This window comes from Amborella trichopoda, chromosome 3 (genome assembly GCF_054954075.1).
Source record: "Amborella trichopoda isolate Santa Cruz 75 chromosome 3, AtrichopodaSantaCruz75HAP2 v2.0, whole genome shotgun sequence".
NCBI lineage: Eukaryota > Viridiplantae > Streptophyta > Magnoliopsida > Amborellales > Amborellaceae > Amborella > Amborella trichopoda.
The window spans coordinates 31,419,022-31,431,414 of NC_142338.1; the positions used below are offsets into that span (position 1 = coordinate 31,419,022).

The following is a 12,393-nucleotide window of genomic DNA, read 5'->3' on the forward strand; positions in this document are numbered from 1 at the left end:
GTGCCTCGATCAGCCAAAAATTGACCAAGTACTAACAGAGTTGCACAATGAAGGAGGTCATTCTGGGGCAGCTGCCTTAGCTGAGAAAATTAGGCGCCAAGGCTATTACTAGACCACCATGGCTTGACTGCTTGAAGTTGGTTAAGAGGTGAATGTCAACTCTATGGAGACCTCATCCATGCACCGTCCGTATCACTCAACTCAACACTGCCTGTATGGCCCTTCGCCATGTGGGGTCTTGATATCATTGGAATGATTTCACCAAAAGCCTCAAACAGCCACCGTTTTATATTAACAGCTACAAATACTTCACCAAACGGGTAGAGGCCGCGTCCTTTGTTAAAATTAAAGGCCAACATGTTGCCCGTTTCATAAAGAATAACATTGTATTCAAATTTGCAGTTCCTGAGTCAATCATCACTGACAACAGATCCAATCTCTATCACAAGGTCACCAAAGTGTGCAAAATTTTTGGGATAACACAGAAATTCTCTACACCTTACTACCCTCAAGGAAACGGACAAGCAGAAGCCACAAATAAAGAACTTCTCCGAATCATAGACAAAATAATAGAAGGCAGGAATGATTGGCACGAAAAGCTAAATGATGCCCCATGGGCCTACCGAACAACTGCGAAGACTCCTATTGGCATGACTCCATACTCATTGGTGTATGGTATAAAAGCGGTGATACCTATCGAGGTTGAGATACCATCTCTCAGAGTCCTTATTCATAAAAACTTGGATGAGGAACAAAAGATCGAAGCAAGAATCGATGCCCTAATTAATTTGGAAGAAAAACGACTACGAGATGGCATATCAAAGAAAAGTTGTTCCTCGACAATTCAAAGAAGGAGACAAGGTACTCTAGAAAATCTTCCACACTCTTGCAAATGCACACTCTTTAGACAAGTTCAAACTTAATTGGCAGGGCCATTCGTGGTTACCCAAGTGCATGCAGGCAATTCTTATAAGATAAAAAATCAGGAGGGGTATGAACTCAACGACCCTATTAATGCAATGTATCTCTAAAAATACTACCTGTAACGTTCTAAAAAATGTGGTGAAAACATTAAAGTGCATCACAAAGAAAAATAAAAATGGACGTGGTGCAAACCTAAAAAGGCATCACGGGTAAAAGGAATAAAAAGATCTCGAAGAGGGAGCTTTCGATGCAAAACACTCAAGTACAAACAAGTACTTGTAAATTCTAATAATACTGCACAAGCAAACCTTGAGGATGAAGACTCCTCCTAAATCCTGCAGGTTCCCAATATAACCAACTCAGAAAGATGTAGGAGAGTGACATGAATGGAAAACCGAAGTGATTTCGATGAACCCTAAAAAACGTCGAGGCCCTCTAAGATGGAAGCCCGACAAGAATCTAGAGGACTCTTCATGGATCCGCAAAGCAGAGGATGAAAGCTCCAAAGGTAAAAAGACAACTTCATGATTTCTGAGTTCTCATGATCTCACAAGGGCATCCTTTCATCATCTTTGGGTAGAATATAACAAAGAAAATCACCACCAAAGGGGCCACATGTGGCAAAACTATAAGGCCCATCCCTTTTGAAAATGTTGTTTCAATTTGATTGTTAAATCCATCCATTTTCAGAAGCTTTCTCCTTTTAGAAGGGAATTCCTCTATCACTACAAGAGGCTAAACTGTTAGTCAATCGGGCGTCACTCTTGAGGCCAACTTCCTATGCATGTTATGAAGGCTTGAAACTAGCCAGGCACTCCATGGTTCTATGAGTATTACTACCAACTACCACATATCAGAGATGGGTGAACCTCACCAATGACGATATTGGCTAGTCTAGGAGAGTTTTCTTCTCGATTGGATCCCCCGAGGCAAACTGAGTCAAGCTCATCCTCGGGTGTGCGTATGATGTCCCAATAGCTGGAAATTCGAGACAAAGACCCTCCAGCTAGGGGCCTGAGTTTGTAACGATTCAGTTTGGAGAGTGTGTGCAAAGACTTCAACGAGTCAACTGCACACGTATAAGTTAAAACACCTCCCAACAGGGACAATAAAAAAAAAGAGAAATCAAGCAGAACAAAAAACAAAATTTTAACTATCTCAAAATTCTGAATTTCTACTGTCCCAATGTACTTCAATAAAACGAAAAAGTACTGAAAATGAGAATGATCACATGATCAACTAATTCAAGCTAAGGAAAAAAGTAAAAAGAAGAAAACAGTTTGGCTATCCAGTCTGTGACTTCGGATCAACATCCTTCTCCTTGAGTTTTTCCACGAAGGCCACCCATCAAGATAATTCGACTTTAGCCTCGTCCAAGCTGATGTCATATGTGTCTTCAATTGATTTGATTAGTTTATTTGAACAAGAGGCGCCAGCTTCTCGATGAGGCACAAGATCCTGACCAAGAGCAGAAGACTCGCCACGAAGTCTCGAAGATTTGGGGCATAGTGGAAGAGGGCAGACACGTTCCCACCAAGAATCATAGTTCGAAGTGATCGTGGGCTTGTCTTGCTTAACTAGCCCTTCATTAGAAGAGGACTTCTTCCCCTTCCATGACAAACTTGCCTTGATCAGAAGAGCTGAAGAGTTCAGACAAAGCTGAAGGATGGGGCGACGATCATTCGCCTCTTCGGAAGAACTTTAATTCTGAATGTGGCGAAACTGGCGAAGAACCCTTTGAGGGAAATACCCCTCTGTGAAGAATTGTCCCTCCAGTATAACACAGGAATGCCTCATAGCAGGCCAAGGTAGGGACACGTTTACAAGACCCCTGATCACCCAATCGAATGACGACATCTCGAGGTCGAGTGGTGTCATTAACATATGCTAGTCTCAGAGCAGCAAATACCGTTGTCATTGATTGAGGAGGGCGGACAACAACAACGTGTTTGTAAGCCCAAATCTGCAGAAAACAAGAGTCAAAAGCATCCCAAAAAGTTCACACAATAAAAGTCAAGAACCCCGGAATGATCTGGGGTAAATTAGTTTGGGTGACACTGGTGGTGTCGCCAAGCCCAGATTGAGCAACACTAGGCATGTCACCCAGATTGAGACCCCCTCAGATCTAGTCGGGCTTTTTCCAAATAAATTTTTGGTGCAAAAATATGAGTTCAAGAACCCAAAACCAGACAAAAAATAGATTTATAGGGGCAAAATAAAATAAAATTGTGTTAAACCATATACCTGCAAAATCAGGACATGACCCGATCATGAAGACCTCGGTATATGCCCGCCAACATGGTCAGAACAATGGTGTAGCCCGCTCGTTCCTAGAAGGCATGGGCGAAGGGAATAAGGGAACTGCGAATCATCTTACGACCACTCAGAACGATAATGGCGCCCAACATCACAAAAAGAAAATACAGATCTGTTCAGCGACTCGAGATTACTCTCGATTTCGGACCAGTAACTCCATTTCAACCCACTGACCACATGAAGAATAAGCAGCCCCCAACAGTCGCGCACCCATGATAGAATGGTCGTCGGTGGCAGTGGAGGGTTGATATGCAATCTTGACCAAGTTCATGCCAGAAATCCTTACAATTTGCTCCAAAGTTAGTGTTGTCTGCCTGTAGGAAGAAAGAAAGTGTTCATCTGATAGTTGAACCTCTCAGCAAGAGCCTCAAGGAGTGGAAAGTTCACATGGAAAGAGGCCATGTTCAAGATGCATATCATCAAAATTGAAGCCAGAAGGGCCATGAGCTCAGGCCACTGCCGAGCAAAAAGAAACCAATCTCGGAACCAGGGTTCAATGATAGGAATGCCATTTACGCGTCGGGGAACTTCACCCTATCAAAGGCCCTGCGAGATATGAGAGGGAAGACCTTCAAGAAAGTGCCTAACCCTGGGGAAAAGGGGGGAATCCTCCTCCTCTCTTCCATTAACAACCTGCTGAAAAACCTTTCTCTTGCCCTTGGAGATCATGTTGTCCTTCTTAGGAGCCATGAAAGCCTAAGGATGGATGTAATAAAAGCCCATAAAAATATAGGGAAGATGATGAGGAAAGGAGAAGATGAAGGTGAGAGGAAGAAAATTGAGTTTGAAAGATGAGAGAAGAATGGGACGAGGATGTTTATATATATATATAAAAAGAAACCCGATCCAAAACTCATCCAATAGTTATCTACTTCAACCAACAGTGGGTTTACATAACCCTAAAACCAAGAAAAAAAAAAAAATTTTTGAGGGTCGAAAGGTTTGGGCAGCACGCTCTGCTAGTCCAATTCCGTACTCAGCCTATACATTTTTGCTAAACGTTTTACGTTTTCCAGCAAAATACAATTAATAAAAAAAAACCGAGGTTTTTTTAAGTGGGCGACACCAGCCGTGTCACCTAAACCTAGGAGACACCACCAGTGCCGCCCAAGTGGCACTGCCAATGTCGCCCAAAAATGTTTCCTTGAAACTTTCCCCACTCAATTTTTGGGGACTTCCATGGAACAAACATGGTTTGTCATGGTTTTTTATGATCATTTTCAAACATGTTTATTAACTTTTAAAATAAAACGCTCCTCAGTGGCATGAGCCTAAATTGCAACCAATTTTCCAGAAAATTAAAAAAAATTCAAAAAAATAAAAACGCTCCGCGGTGGCATGAGCGTAAACTACCCACCAAGTTTTCAAAATTTCAAAAAAATAAAAATGCTCCGCAGTGGCATGAGCCTAAACTGCCAACCAAGTTTCCAAAATTTCAAAACAATAAAATAAAAAAGAGAGAACACTCCTTGGTGGCATGAGCCTAAACTGTCAGCCAAAGTCCGATCCAGGGGACAACCACCCTGTTTCAATGGAAAAACGTCAAACTCGTGCGACATTAAAGAGCTGAGACAGGAAAAACGTCAAACTCATGTGACGTTATAGAGCTGAGACAGGGAACACGTCAAACTCGTGCGATGTTAAAGAGCCGAGACAGAAAAAACGTCAAACTCGTGTGTCGTTAAAGAGCCGAGACAGGAAAAACTTCAAACTCGTGCGAGGTTAAAGAGCCAAGACAGGTAAGGTCTAGCCCTAAATGACGTAAAATGTTGGATGTGTTCAGGGCACAACCACCCTGTTCAATGTGTTCAGGGTACAACAACCCTATTCAATGTGTTCAGGGCACAACCACCATGTTCAAATGTCTAGCCCTGTACAACGCTAAAGGTCGGGTATATCCAGTTCAACGTCAAACTCGTGAGACGTAAAAGATCTGAGACAGGTAACGTCGAGCCTCATATGACGTAAAATGTCGGATGTGTTCAGGGCACAACCACCCTGTTCAATGTGTTCAAGGAACAACCACCTTGTTCAAATGTCTATCCCCGTATGACGTAAAAGGGTTGGGTGTCTGGTCCTTCGCTGCATGATGCTAAACTGCTTAGAGGGCTCTATGGTTGCAAGAGTTAAAACTGCTAACCAACTTTGATTTTCAAAATATCTTTCTCTTTTCAAAAATTTCACTCTATGTCTGTGATTTCAAAAACTTTAATTCCTTTTTTAAAATCGTAATTTCATAATAAAAGGCTATATTATCTTTTCAAACTATTACAATGGAAATTGTCCCACATCGAAAACTTCAACGAAAATTAACGTATAAAAAATATATGAGGACCAGCACATTAATAACAATTGAATGGGGCATGGGTCTCGTGATGGTCAGTGTGGTGACATCAACTCATAAGGATAGAGTCCCCCTATTTTGAAAAAAAATATATCAATTACTTTTGCAAAAAAAATTGATTTATCTGACTCAGGACGGAAGAGAGGAAAAATAAAGTCTAGAACCAAACGAATCGAACTGGGAGATCGTGGAACTAGACAATCGCGGCATTTTAAATCACTAATAAAAGCTGGTTCTAGAGAAGAGAACCGAACGAACCGTTCAAGCGACTTGTCTTCCAAAAAACAAAAAATAAAATTAAGGCCATTCCCATTTCTAAAAAAAAGAAAATTTGCTTTGCGAGAAAAAAATAATCTTAAAGCTTATTTGGTTTCAAAAAAAAAAAAAATATGTTGCTAAAAATTACTTTTTTTTTAAGCCACTTTCTTTTTCAAAAACAAAAAACCAAAAAAAGAACTTTTAAGGGCATCTTGCTAAGAAAAAAACCTTTAAATACCTTTCTCATTTTCAAAAAGAAAATTTTATTAAGAATAAACGTTTTTTTTGGAAGTCTCTTTGTTTCAAAAAAAAAAAAAAGAACTTTAAAGGGCTTTGTTCTTAACAAACAAAAATATCTCTGCAAAAAAAAAAAGAAAAGAAAATTTTGAAGGCCTATTTTGTTAAAAAACAAAAGAAGTCAATTTTGCCACTAAAGTTGTTTTTTTCTAAAGCAACTTTAGTTTCTAAAAAAAAAAGAATCTTCACTTAAAAACCAAAAACAACTTTAGGCCTCTCCCACTTTCCAAAAACAAAAAAGTCAAAAAAAAAATTCTCTTGCATTTCTTTGCTTATGGTTCAACATTTGCCGCTTCTCTCTAATCATTAAAAAAAAATAAAAAATCCAGGGTCACCTGCACTCTCTCTCTAACTGTACGCTGATCGAGTCACCCTCGACTCGGGGCACACTCGACTAGGCACGGACTGTGCCTGGTGTCACTGTTTTGACTTAATACCTTCTTAGGGGTTACTTACCCCCACATCTAAACTGTGCTTTTGGTCGGTCAAAAACCCGACTCGAAGTACACCTCACTTGACATGATTTGTGCCAAGAGCTCACATTTTTCTTGCATTGTGTGTTTGCCTTTCTGCTATTTTTTTTTTCTTTTCACTTGCGTGCATCTTTACACACTCTTGCACACACCAAATAATATTTTCGAAAACCCTTAAAATCCGCAATAACTTCATGAGGGGAACCTAGTATCGAGAGCTGAGGCGGTTGGGATTCGCATAACTTTAACTGTGAGTGCCTCTCCGCAATCAAAGCAACTCCACATGAATACCACGTTGCCGTGTTTACCGCATTGCAGCCTCGTCTCTCTCTTCGGATTCAGCTAGACAAGTCTCTTCCTATAGAAGACCTTTTCCTATAGATAGCCTTAGGAAAACCCTAAGGAGATCAAAGAAAATGCCAAGGATAAAATTTCAAACTGTAAAACTCCTGAAGTTAAGTGGCATGGCTAGAAAATCCAACTCGACTTTCAAGTTTGTGTAACTCACTGACAACGCCAAAAAACCTAGGAGGAAAAATGCCCTAAGTGGATAAGTTCGGTGAGAATAATGACTTGGAGGGATAGTTGGTGTGTCCTCTGACCATGTGACGTCAAGACAAAATTTCAAATGTCTGCTTTATCTTTGACGAAGAACAGGGAACGCCAAAGTGTTTACTTCTTTGCCACTCGTCTGTCCCTCGAAGGACAGGCAGTGCCAAAGAGGGGCAACTGTAAACACCCCATTTTAAAACTGGCAAATTCTATGGTTTCTAAACCCTTAGGACCACATTATCATAGTAAACCCAAATCCATAGTTCACACAAGCCATCTTGTGGCCCGGAATCAATCTACCTGCTCGAAACGCTGTTTTAACCTAGATTTTTGTAAATGCCCTGTTTTACCAAAACAATCATAAAAAATAGTAAAAAAATCCATTTTGATCCAAAGTTTCTCCGAGAGTTTCATAAGAGGCTAAGGAAAACACCAAAAGTGAACAAAGGAAATTTGGACATGTTTTGAGTTGGCCGACACTGCCAGTGTCGCCCAAGGAATTCTAGTAAATGTCCTGTTATATCAAAAACATCATTAAAAATAGTAAAAAAATTCGTTTTGACCACAATGTTTTCTTGTAGCTTCACAAGAGGATGGATAATGCACTCAAAATAAAAAAAAATAAAAGTGAACTTTGACCAAGTTTGATTCGGGCAACACGGGCAGTGTAGCAAAGATTTAGGCGACACTACTAGTGTCGCCTGGGCTACGGCCTGTGCGCCCAGACCATTTTTCCCTTAAACAAAATTTTAAGGTTTTGGACATTTTTTTTTATCTTTTTGAGCGACACAGCCCATGTCGCCCAAATCCGTGACCCACAAAAGGTGGACCTTTTGACCAGGGATTTGTTTGTTACGTAAGTTTATTCTGCCCAAGAATTTTGGCCCCCTTTTTAGCATCTTTTCTAGACCATTTAGAGGGGGACAGAGAGAGAGACGGGGGGAACTTCAGAAAAAGAAAAGGCTAGAGATAGAAACCCTAAGGAACAGAGAGAAAAAAGGGAAAGAGAGAGATAGAGATCAGAAACCCTGTAGAGAAACAAAAAGATAGAAGAGATAGAGATGAAAAACCTAAAGGAGCTATACAAGAAAAAACTCTGAAAATTGCTTTAGAAAGCCACAGCCCCCTGAGAGAAACCCTAGATCTACCCTTACGACACAGACCAGATCTACCCGTAGGACAAAAAATCCCAAATCAAAGCCTTCACACTGAAGATATTTGCTGATAAACATCCGACTCAGAGAGACAAAAGAGGACCGGTTCTGATATGGCGAGCCCCGAAAGGCTCGGGAGTTCCGGGCCATTCGGCCCAATTCGGTATCATATCTTTCTGTTTATTCTTATTTTATTATTTTAATTTTATTTTAATCTGTATGATTAATTTTATTTAAAATTGTATTTTGGATGCCCTGGATCATGCTGGCCCTGCCACAGATCTGAGAACAGATTTGCTCGTTTCCAGGCAAATCTAGCCTCAGATCTGAATTCGATTTATCCCACTTTCTTTTCCATTTTATTTCTTACATTTTCATTTAGTTTAAGGGTTAAAATCAAGACATCTTCATCGGAAGACCTGTCTGATTTTGATCATAAACACTCAGATGTTGGCAAAATCCTCAACGACACCGACCCCCTAAACGAGCTAACGTGAAGACAAGTCTGCCCTGCGAAGGAAGAAAGACGACCTGAATTCATGGATGTCAGAATCTTCAGAAGGACGTTGTAGCCCTCACAGAAAACTTGGCCACACAGGAACTAAGACAAAAAAGAACACTTCCTCGAAGAAACCCAAGTCAACACTACAAGAGGCATTCAAAACAAATAGAAAAGGCACAAAAACCAAGGTCACGGAAGAAAACATAATCCCCGTCGTCGGAAATCCCTTTTCTGGTGATTTCCCAAAAACCCGAAGAATATCACAGAGCAAAGACCAAAAAGCAAATTAAACATGTTGCAAAAGCACTAGAAAGACCTTTCCCTGGCTCGCAATCAACACAGATACACCCCAAATCAGAAAAGACACCATCGAAGAGTTCATAAAACTAACCGAACTCCTTCCCTCACGAAAGAGATTGCCGCAACATGATCAAAAGGGATCAAAACGATCATAAGAAAATGAACGTCAAGAATATAAAAAAAGATCGACCGAACTCACGCTGCAAGTACCCAGAAAAGAGCTCTCGGAGTTTGATAATGGTGGCAAGCTCCTTAGGAAAGGACAAGTTTGTCATTTGCATAAAAGAGTTTGAGGGCATTTTGGTCATTGTACCCAATTTCGGGACTTTATTTTAATTTGTTTTAATTGCATTTAGGCTTAGTATTTTAGTATTCACCCTTGTTTAGTAAGAACTCTATATAAACAAGCTTATGTCAATAAAGAAGATGAACTACACTTGCTTTTGGTTGTCTTTTCTCTTAACCCTAGCTTCCCAAAGAGAGGAGAGAGAAAAATTTTGCAAGAGCGAGAAATACCCGCGACCGCGTAAGTACACACCTCTCTTATCTTGAAGATTTCTAGCACCACATGAACTTTCTCTCTTCCCCTCTAAACAAGTAATCCCACACACGTGTGAAACCGCGTGAGCACGAGCAAGTCGAAGGGCTCAAACCAACGCGCTCCCTCATCTGGCCCCCTCTTTTTCCATGAACCACCTGGACATGTCCCACAAAGCCGCAGCGACGAGGTGAGTAAATTGACCGTCTCTTGTCGTAAAATATCTCTCTTTGTTGGTAGCCTATCCGCACTCGAGAAAGCATGCATGCTCGCGTCACATAATGCGTCGCTCAGGCGAGCCTTTAGCGGTTGTTTGAGAGGGAATTTTCTCCTCACACCCCATGTGAGGGACCAAGAGAAAATTAGGCCCCGACCAAAAGTATAGGGCTAAGAATGGATCGGATCAGGTCCGGATTCACCAGGATCCAGATTTCGATTCAAAACGTATACATGGGATTTGGATCCAGATCCGATCGGATCCATAATATTTGGATCTGGATCCAAAAAGTATACATGGGATCTAGATCCATAATATATAACACATATGTATATATAAAATAATATATAATAAAGTAATAACTTGGTCGTATTCATATCAGATTCACCTGTACTCAGGTCCTATCCAAATTACTATTCGGATCCAAATTTTGAATCTGTATATGATCCCTCATATCCATATCTTGGATCCATACCTAGATCTGGGATAGGATCCAAAATTTAGGTTTCATATCAAAATCAGGTAAATTTTCAGCCTTAACAAAGTAGGACTTTGTTATAAAAATACTGAACTAATGAACCAAAGAGTAAATTAGATAATTTTACCTGAACTCGTCACTATTATGGCCACATTTTAGGTGTGGGTTTTATGAGATATGATTGCGATCACCAAAACAATGAGAACTTCGAAGGATAAGAAAGATCCTCAATGAACTATGAAAACGAAGGGCCCATACGCCTCTAAAGAGAGAAGGGATTAGTGAATATATGTAGGCATTTTGCCACCAAGACCTAAATATCTCTACATCCAAATCTAAAGAGGTCTCAGAAAGAACCTCACTAAATTAATGTTCTAAATTGTTAATATTGATAATTGGTAGAGATAGTTGATACTTGGTAGAGATTATGTTTGAAAGCTAGATCCTAATCTTGAAAGATCAGCCCCCTCTGATAACAGCCGGCAGAGCCCGCTTGAAATCACGCAAAAATTGTAAACGAAAAGGAAATTAAATTGAAATTAAACTATTTTCACTTTTTAATTAAACTAAATGGGTCCTCTAAGCTTGACAGCATGCATTGCATCATCAGACCAAGTCATACCCCCTTTGCAGTATTGAGCTCGTGGCAGTCTGATTCAGTTTTAACCTATTTTTTGGCACCTAATTCAGATTTTTGTAGGTTTTAATAACTTTGTCTACTGGTCTGCATTGGTTTGGACATGCTATGGATTGTAGGTTGTGTTATACTGGACATGCTATGGATTACAAGTTGAATTTTCTGACACTTAGATGTCAAAGCTAAATTAATGCTCTAAATTGTTAATATTGATAATTGGTAGAGATTATGTTTCAAGGCTAGATCCTAATCTTGAAAGATCAGCCCTCTCTTGTATCAGCCGGCAAAGCCCACTTGAAATCACGCAAAAATTGTGAAAGAAAAGGAAATTAATTTGAAATTAAACTAAATTAAAAAATGAAATGCTTTTAATTAAACTAAATGGGCCCTCTGAGCTTGACAGCATGCATTGTGTCATCAGACCAAGCCATACCCCCTTTGCAAGATTGAGCTCGTGGCAGTCTGATTCAATTTTGACCTATTTTTTTGCACCTAATTCAGGTTTTCGTAGGTTTGTATAACTTTGTCTACTGGTCTGCATTGGTTTGGACATGTTATGGATTGCAGGTTGTGTTATATTGGACATGCTATGGATTGCAGGTTGAATTTTCTGGCACTTAGAAGTTACCCTTTAAAAATTGGACGATATCTACTCAATCTGGAGACATTATTTTTTTCAAGTTCCTAGAAGGTCCAATTACAAAAAAATTTTTATTGAGGTTAATCTTGTGTTAATGATATTATATTTTGTTAACATTTTTGCCCTTGATTTTTTGGAAAATTGTGTGATCCATGTGAAAGATACTGTATGCGGGACCGCAACATAAATATTTCACTAGTTATCTTAAGACTTTTTATTTTACTTTTTGTCAATCCCACCTGGCTTTACCATGGCATTTAAGATGAGGCAAAACCAATGTTGTCAAATTCGGTTCGGAGTCTTCTTCGGTTTGGTGAGAAAAATGATACAATTTAGTACTTCGGCCTATTCGAGGGAAGGCTTCAGACTTATTTAAATTTAATATAAATAAATTAGATATTTATATATAAAATATATACAAATAATAAAAAAAGATAAAAAATAAAATAAAATAAAAATACTTTTATATAGTTGTTTCTTTGTTGGCTGAAGCAGACCTGAAGCACACCCAAATCTGACCGAAGAAGCTGGAAGACGTCAGAATCTGACCAAAGCCTGCAGCATTGGGCTTCACTTCGCTTTGGATTACATCTAAAATCCGAAGACTTCGACCAAAGTGAAGCGAATTTAGTAACACTAGACAAAACTGCAAATGGGATGGAAAATTTCGTTGGCATTATGTTAATCATTTTATAAAAATTTATGCGGTAGTTATGTACCGCATAAGGCAGATAAAGGTCAAGCCTTAACAGATTTCCTCACA

General features: G+C 39.6%; 1 long non-coding RNA gene across 1 annotated transcript; it reads left to right on the forward strand.

Annotated features, from left to right (window-relative positions):
• Nucleotides 1–8,341: 8,341 nt before the first annotated feature.
• LOC148782840 (uncharacterized) lies at nt 8,342–9,563 on the forward strand. Its single transcript, XR_016052401.1, has 2 exons — nt 8,342–8,481; nt 8,766–9,563. It is a non-coding gene; the product is annotated as an uncharacterized LOC148782840 (long non-coding RNA).
• The last annotated feature ends 2,830 nt before the right edge of the window (nt 9,564–12,393 follow it).